The sequence below is a fragment of the Panicum virgatum genome, chromosome 3K, assembly GCF_016808335.1.
Source record: "Panicum virgatum strain AP13 chromosome 3K, P.virgatum_v5, whole genome shotgun sequence".
Lineage (NCBI taxonomy): Eukaryota > Viridiplantae > Streptophyta > Magnoliopsida > Poales > Poaceae > Panicum > Panicum virgatum.
In genome coordinates, this window is record NC_053138.1 from 38615347 (window position 1) to 38624124 (window position 8778).

The 8778-nt window shown below is 49.1% G+C and overlaps 1 long non-coding RNA gene across 1 annotated transcript; it reads right to left on the minus strand.

Annotated features, from left to right (window-relative positions):
• Positions 1 to 7678: 7678 nt before the first annotated feature.
• On the minus strand, positions 7679 to 8507 carry LOC120701451. Its single transcript, XR_005686106.1, has 2 exons — positions 8091 to 8507; positions 7679 to 7991 (listed from the first exon to the last, which is right to left on the minus strand). It is a non-coding gene; the product is annotated as an uncharacterized LOC120701451 (long non-coding RNA).
• Positions 8508 to 8778: the final 271 nt, after the last annotated feature.

Below are 8778 nucleotides of genomic sequence, written 5' to 3' on the forward strand. Positions count from 1 at the left end.
TAAGGATGTTGCAACAAGGCTAGGATATAGCAACAACCAAAGCAATTGGCCCACACAAAACCCTGAGGCTACAAAACTTATTATTATACATATTTACCTGCAACACGTGTGGCAGCGAGACCCCTGGTATTCTACGATCCTGACAGCAACGCTAGCGCCTAGGGCCGGCAAGGAAATTGATCGACGTGCTGTTCAGCCTTAGCTACCCCCACACCAGGCCCCCAGGTCGTTGAAGAATAGATTCCAGGGGGAATCGATCTCAGCTAGATCCCTCATAAATTGAAAGGTATATATATCGATCGTCAAATGCGCATAGTCTATCCCTCAATTCACGTGTTTTGTTCTTGTAATTAATACTTATTAGCACTCTTTTGCAAAGGTTACTTGGTTGTCGGAATTTTGCAATATGTCACTCGAAGATTATAGTTGGATGCTTTTGTCTAACACAGATCCTGGTTGGCATGTTGGGTTAGAGAAATTCATTCAACGTATCTTTGAAGGAACATATTTAGGAGAGACAACAACATGTCCTTGTGGCATGTGTTGAAGCATGGCATACAGAACCAAAGATGAGGTTGAGGAACACGTGATTCGTAGAAGGTTCTGCAAGGATTTCATAGAAAGCAAAATAGTTTGTGTTGCTGAACCTTTGGATGCTTGCAATTTCAGTGAAGGTGGTGATGAAGGTTGTATCACTAATTTGCTTAACTCACTGATAAGTGGTGCCTGCTGTGGAGAAATAAATGAAGATGAGCCAAATGATGAAGCAAGAAAAAAATTCAAGTTAATGCAAGGAGGCACGAAAATGCAAGGAGGCACGAAGGAACTGTACCCAAGATGCAAGGAAGCTAGCCAAGTATCCTTCATTATCAGACTGTTTTAGATTAGGTGCATGTTCAATATAAGCAACAGTGCAATGGAGAAAATTCTTCTCCTCATCTGCCTTGTGCTCCCCAAAGGACATTGTGTCCCAAACACCATGGATAAAATTTGGAACATAGTTCGAGGCTTGGCCTCAGCTATGAAAATGATTCATGCATGTTTCAATGACTGTGTATTATTTCATGGGGAGTACGAGAACTTGGACAAATGTCCAATATGTGAGGAGAGTAGGTGGGAACATACAAACTCTGAGGGGACTGATGTTGTGGAAGATGACACTAGTGGAGTTAAAAAGAAGAAGGTTCCTCATAAAATTCTTAGGTATTTTCCACTTATTCCCCGGCTGCAAAGATTATATATGAACGACACGATATCGGCATATATGCGTTGGCACAAAGAAGAATTGGTTAAAGATGGTAAAGTCTGGCACCCAGCCAATTCTTTGACTTGCAAGCACATAAATGACACATATGAGGACTTTGCAATGGACCCACGTAATGTTAGGCTCGGACTTGCATCAGATGACTTCAATTCATTTGGCATGTTGAACGTGACTTATACAACATGGCCGGTGATCCTAATTCCTTATAACCTGCCTCCTTGGTTGTGCTTGAAACAATCTTATTGGATGATGTCTGATTCCTATGCCAAAATCTCCAGGAATTAGCATTGATGTGTATTTGCAGCCTTTGATCGATGAGCTCAGAGAGCTCTGGGAAGAGTAGAAGCCTGGGATGCAAAGTTCAAGAAGAATGTTTGAAGCACAAAAGGGAAGTTTGCTTGCCCTTATTGTCATAAGGATACTGATTACTTGTGGTTAAAATTTGGATCGAAGCATTGCTACATGGGGCATCGCCGTTTTTTGCCATCAGACCACAAGTGACAAAGGAACAAGGTCAGCTTCAATAACAAGGTTGACCACAGGGAGGCTCCAGTGCCGCGGAGTGGTGAACAAGTCTTGCAGTAGTACGACAGTATTGAGCAAGTGACTTTTGGAAGGACTACTTGCAAGAAGAGGAAGCACCATGAGGAAGATAATAGATGGCACAACTAAAGGAAGAAGAATATTTTTTAATCTTCCTTACTGGTCTGCATTGCTTATACGCCATAATCTTGATGTGATGCATATTGAGAAGAATATATGTGAGGCCTTGCTAGCGACTTTGCTGGAGATAGCACGTAAAACTAAGGACACTAAGAAGGCTCAACTTGATCTGCAGGATATGGGTATAAGGAAGGATCAACATCCTGTGCTCGATAAAGGTAAATACAAGTTGCCATCAGGGTTGTACAAGTTAAGTCCAGAGATGAAGCATATTCTGTGCAACTTTCTTTATGAAGTTAAGCTGCCATATGGTTATGCCTCAAATATTAGGAGATGTCTTGATGTCAAAGGTTGCAAGGTTGCTGGACTTAAAAGTCACGACTACCATATTATATTTCAGAAGCTTTTACCCTTGGTGGTACACGACATATTACATACAGAAGTAGTGATCCCATTGATCTAGCTCAGTAGTTTTTTTAACAAAATATGTTCAAAGGAGCTTGAGGTATCTGAAATGGATAAACTTTGCAATTCTATTGGAGAGACTCTTTGTCGGCTTGAGTTGATATTCCCTCCAGCATTTTTTTGATGTTATGGTGCACTTGCCAGCTCATATTGCTTGGGAGGCCAAAGTAGGAGGCCCTATTTCCTAAAGATGGATGTATCCAGTGGAGAGATACCTACGTACCCTCAAAGGTTATGTGAGGAATAAACCTTTTCTAGAAGGTTCGATAGCAGAGGGATACATCTCTGAGGAGTGCCTTACATTTTGTTCTCGGTTCTTTGAAGATGTTAGTACAAAGCTTAATCGGCCAGATCGTCAAGAAAGGAGCGCTGTTAATGAACCACCATCTGGTTTGAGTATATTCAGTAGCATGGACCTCAGTAAGAGCATCTCCAAGAGCCTCTGTAAAACTAGTTGATTAGGTAAAAATTGCAAAACTGGGCTCAAAACCGAATCCAACAGACTATCTTTTTTCCTCAACTAGCTATCTCGCAAGCCAAATAGCCCCCTCCGTTGGCTTTCTTTGCCTAGCAAGTGTGGCCCACAATCTTGGTTCGCACACCCACTCCCCCCTTTGCTCTGCGCCTCTCCCTCTCCTATGGTCGCGCCGCTCATGTCCCCGCCGGCGACCGGCCGTCCTCCAGCCGTCGCGCCGCCGGCGCACTAGCCTTGCCCACCGGGACCCCACGCGCAGGGCCCCTTCTCGTCCACCATCGGGGCTGGAGGCGGCGGCGAGGTCGAATCAATGGGGTGGCGGCGCTAGGTGTGGCGGGGTGGGCCGAATCGGTGGCAGCGACAGCGAGCTCAGCGCGGAGGCGGGCTGCGGCGGCGAGCTCGGTGCGGAGGCGGGCAGGGAGAGCAAGCGGCATGTGGCGGAGGCTGCGGCCAAAGGCGAGGAGGAAGGACGTCGATGGCGGTGAGCTGCCGGAGGGAGATGCGGCGGCCGGTGGTGGGCTGTCGGAGGGGGCAAATGCCGCTCACAAAGGAGATGGACCGGGCCCACTAGTCAGCGCAGAGAGTTAGAAATTTTTAATTGTAAGTACCAATAATCGAGTACTTATATTTTGCTAGGCGACTAGAAGTTTTTGACAAATCCCTTCTTGCAGGAACTGTACAAACAAGCTGCTGCCCATGCTTAGAAACTTCAACAGGCTAGAGAAGGTCTGCGGCTCTCCATGGATCAAGAGTGTCAAGTCTAGGAAGTTGCTGATCTTCGTGAAGCATTTGAGAAGCTGAAGGTAGTGCACTAAAAGCAAGTCAATCTCCTGCTCTCTAGAGTAGATACTCTAGGAAAAGACAAGGGTGCCATGGAGGAGAGGAGCAAAAAGCTGCAGGAGAAAAACAAAAATTTGACAAAAGAGCATAAAGGTAACTCCCTTATATGTGGGGGCGAGCAGTGGAGTATGGTTGCGGGAGTGGCGAGGTGAGTCCTCGACTTCTTCCACGAAACCCTTGGGGTCCCAGCCACGAAGAACTCCGGCGAGGCATGGTGGCTCCCACTGTAGGAGTCCGAATTAGACCCCAGCGAGGAGTTCATCATCCGAGTTGGTGACGAAAACTACCATCCCGACGAGCTCGTAGCCGCCGGGATGCGCGGTGATGTGCTACGCCATATGGTGGCGCACATGCTGGGCAGCATTCCCCATACCCAACGGGAACGTTGTCACGGCGTGGTCCACCATGACGCCCGGGGAAATGGGGTCACCTCCGGCCAGCTGCGCAGCCACATTGGCCAGCGAGTAGACGGTGCAGCCACATTGGCGCGCACTGTCGAAGTTACAATGTGGCGGGACCACAAGGTCGCTCTACTCTTGACGGTGGACACGCAAGCCCTGCAGCATGTCATTGACGATGGTGATGCCGCTGGCCCCCACCGATAGTGACGATGAAATCTAGGCTACTGAATCACACGAGCGCGTCCGGAGCCCATCCTTCGGCGTGGTTGGCCATCCGAAGCCTGACGAGGAAGCGTGACACGCAAGATCCCCTACCTGGCGTGCCAACTATTGGTGTTCCGAAATCACCGGCTAGTAAACTTGTATGCGTGTCACAAGATCGGATGGTAATGCAAGGATGAGACACAAGATTTATACTGGTTCGGGCGGAGTGTCCCAACATCTAGTTCGAGCTCTCGTGCTCTTGCACTCAAGTTTGTAGTAGGGGTTACAAATGGGCGAGAGAGGGAACGAGGGTCTCAAGTCTCCTGGTTGCGAGTGAGCATGTGTGTGTGTGCGCACGTGCGCGCACGCGTTGGATCGGTCCCCCTCCATGGGGTACACCTTCTCCCTTTTATAGTTTAAGGGATATACACTAAGGGAGAAAAACAGAGGTGTGGGGGTCGGGCGACTCCCGACCCCCGCCTAACACCTATCTACTATCTATGGCCTACGGTAGGCCCTGCGGACCTATCTTGAGTAAGACAGTAGGGTGTTCGCCCCCCCCCCCCATACTAGCGCTGTGCAAGTCGTGGGGGTATGGGAGGAGTGGGATTCTTGCTACGACTCACGTCATCAACTATGGAGCGTGACGGCCCATCACGTCCTGGCGTGGCGCACGTCACTATGCCTACTAGTGATGACATCACAAGCGGGTCGACTCGTCACCCACTCCAGTCCATACGGGGGCATGGGGCGGCCATGTCCCTGATTCTCCTGGGCCACGTCTGTTGAGCGCCTTTTGACTGGGGGAGCTCCCCATTTCCAGGAGACTTGTCGTCGCGGGTCTAGCGGGGCCCTCTAGGGGAAGACGATGTCCCCTTGCGAGGGTCGGGCGAGGCGGAAACTCCTCCATAGAGGTTGGGCGAGGCGAAACTCCTCCGCAGAGGTCAGGGATCGGGCGAGGAGGGGCCCTTAGGAGAGGTGTGGGCCGCCCCCTTCGTGTTGGGCCACCCCAGATCACTGGGCCTTGACCTGAGCCCAACTACCCCGTGCTCCCGCCTGGGCTGTGACCCAGGTGGTTAGGCACTTTGACGGATGGTGTTAGGGTACCTGTTATTTTCATCCTCATTACTAGCAAAAGACAAAAATACCCCTATGCTAATAACTTCGATAACTACTCACGCAGGGGCAAAAGGTCCAAATTTTTATACGAGCATCGGACGGACACGCCACCTTCATGACTTTGCATTGCCTCGATGCAAGCTTCATGATGGTGCCACGTGCTGTCCACCTCAGCAATTGGGTCCCACTGGATGCGCCCCCAGTTCTGAGGCTCAAACTAGGAAACCTGCCTGCATGGTGGTTTTGAGGCCCAAGCCACCCAAACCGTCCATCTCCACTTGGCCGCCACACGTCCTCTTTGATACCGGCACATGTCGGACCTCCTGCCGCGCCTTGACGCCTTCAAGTCGTTCGCGCGCGCCCGCTGCACGGGCCGCTACTTGACTCGCCATCATCCTCGCCGACTCGGCCCACGTCACTACATCCTTCTTCATGCTTCCTCGTCGATCCGTGCACCATCTGGGCCACCCGTGACATCGCCCGGCATCTTTGGGGTTCCTCGGCCGAAGTATACTCGCGTTCATCCCTGAACCTTTCACTTGGCCTTCACCTCACGCTGTTGATCGCCATGTCGCACCCTGCAGCTGCACTTCACAACCAAGCATCAACACACAACAGTTGTCAATCACTCATCACACCAAGGGTGACCACCACTAGTACTCATGTTGGCAGGTGGTCCTCGGGCGGGGCGGCTTTGGCCGGTGCTCCTCAAGCGGGGCAGATTTGGCTGGTGCTCCTCGGTGAAGGCGGTTGCACCTCAACTGCCTCCCCAGTCCCATGGATGGCATCTGTAGGAGCTGAACAATACCATTATTGGAAGGGCTGTAGCCTAGCGGTGTGTGGAGAAGTGAGTGGCAGCAGCGGAGGGTCGTGCATGCAGAGATGGCAGTGGCTGACGGTCGGTGTGTGGGGAGAAACGCCTACGGTCTCATGGGCACTGGCGTCAAAACACCCAATCTGGCCGCGGCGACGATGGGGTTCCATAGCTGGGGACGTCTATTCATCGCGCGCGCGGCTACGTGAGATCCTATCAAAGAAGGAGGAAAGCACCAGCGCCACCGGAGGAGGAGAAGAAGAGTCTCCACCGTTCATCTTCCTCGTAGAGACGAGCGTGCCAGCGAGGGGTGGGAGGTGGGGGGAGGTAGGCCGGGGGTTGGAGGTGGGGGCAGCGGCTGGGACGGTGGAGGGAGGTGAGGTGAGGTGAAAGTCAGGGCGTTGTGGTGGCGAGGGGGGCAAGGAGATGGTCGGGGCATTGTGGCGGCAGCGGGGGTGAGGAGGAGGTTGAAGTGGGTGGCGACTGTGGCTTGTGTGCGGGCAGCACGACGGCGAGAGCCGTCGGCTGGGGCGGAGGACGAGGGGGGAGCCGGCTGCGACAGCTCCGCGCGAAGTCGCGCGCACTAGGAATAGATGTCCCCCTAGCTTTCACAGACCTGGGAAATCCAAAAAGATATTAGAAACATTTAAAAGACGCAAAATGGTAGAGAAATCAAATTGGCAACGATTTGAATGGTGATTTTGTGAAACCATGTTTATGATGACAATTATGGGAAGCCCATCCTTTAGAGCAACTCCAGTAGGGCTACTAAATGGGCTGCCATATCCATATTTGCTCGATGGGTATAAAAAATTGATCTCCAGCAGGCCTTCCAAATGGGTTGCCATTTTGGTAGGCCTTCCAAATTTCTCCCCCCACACCTCCAATTTGGTGGCCCTCTATTTGGGCTGCCAACTATGGGCCCTCTATAGAAGCTCAATTTACTCAGCCTGCTGGAGTGGAGGCCATATTTGGGTGACTAAAATTTAGAAGTGGGCTTCTAAATAGACATTTGCTCAACCAAATTTATAAGCCTACTGGAGTTGCTCTTCTTCTACACTATAAAAGTTGAAACAATTGAATACAATTGACACCAAGATTAATCTACTCACCCCTCTCACAAAATACTGCTGGTGGCCCACTTGTAAGACGAAATAGTTTGACAGCGGTATAGGCAGACCGAAATAATCGGCACTAGCAAAATGATTCCGCCCGTTGTCGCTACTTTTTCTCACCGAGCCTGGAGGTATACCCGCCCGCGTACCCACCGCCCTATCTTCAATCTCTGCTGCAATCACCGTGAACTAGTGCATAACGCGCGCTGTCGCGCGCGGACCTGTAAACTCTGTATCACTCCTTGTAAGACAATTTGTATCTAAGTTCAATCATTGTGTCAATAGCATCACATTAACAAGCTGCAGCACAATTATGAATTTTGATTGCAAAGAAGAGTGGCATTAGCATCAAATAGTTAGCTAAGTAGTAGTTTCTTAGCATAGTTTACAATACGGTGAAATAGATGTCCTTATGCTAAAGCAATTTTGGAGTCCTAAAAACATTAATTGTTCGACACGTGCGAACATTAACATCAGGTTTCTCACTGGCGTAGTGATCCTCTTGGAGCTAATACGACACTAATAATTTACATCGAAGAGTATTAACATTGATAGGAGCAACTGAATCCAACAGCAAACTTCTGGTGGCGGGCATCCCCAACATCTTCAAAAGATGACCATTTTCGTCAGCCTGTAAAAAGGTACACGAAATTGACTGTTAGAACAATGGCCAGTTGAGGAAAACAAGGGTAGCAGAGATGGAGTAAACATTTACTTTGGTTGAGATTACCTTGTGAATGATTTTGCAACTTAGAGTTGGCAGAGGAAATTTCGGATCATTAGGCAAATAGGTAGACTTCATGGCAGCTGGTGACTATGTTTAGCATCAGCATGGTATACTATGGGAAATGCTGGTTACATAATCTGGCATACTATGGGAAAAGCTGGTTACATGGTAATCTTAGTTTTTGAATATGAGGTCCCCCATTCCATTATAAGGAGGTGATGGTTGCTCCTATCATCTGGTTTGTTCCTGCATGAATGAAGTTTCACTAAAACGATCAAGTGCTGAAGAATCATGAGTAAGTCAACAGTTCAGGTGATCAACTCAATTACTTTGGATAGCTACCACCATCAGGCACCAGCAAGTGGTAGCTAGGAAATCCCAATTCTTTGTGGATTGTGCCTATTTGTTTGAAATGTGATCTTCTGTAGTAATATTATTTTTTTTGCCATTAATATGTAGAAACAAAATTTAGGCGAAATACATCACGTGTAGAAAAAAATATTTTTTGCTGATGACTTTGTCCTTTGGATCGATGGTTCGGGGAAAATAGTTATTATCACATATTTCGGTAGTAAAGTTGGGAAAATATTATTACCTCACAAAATTGTGCCAAGATTGATTCCTATCCTTCAGGTTTTGTCGTCAGCATTCTAGATTGAACACATGGTGATACCACCATGGTCCTTAGGAA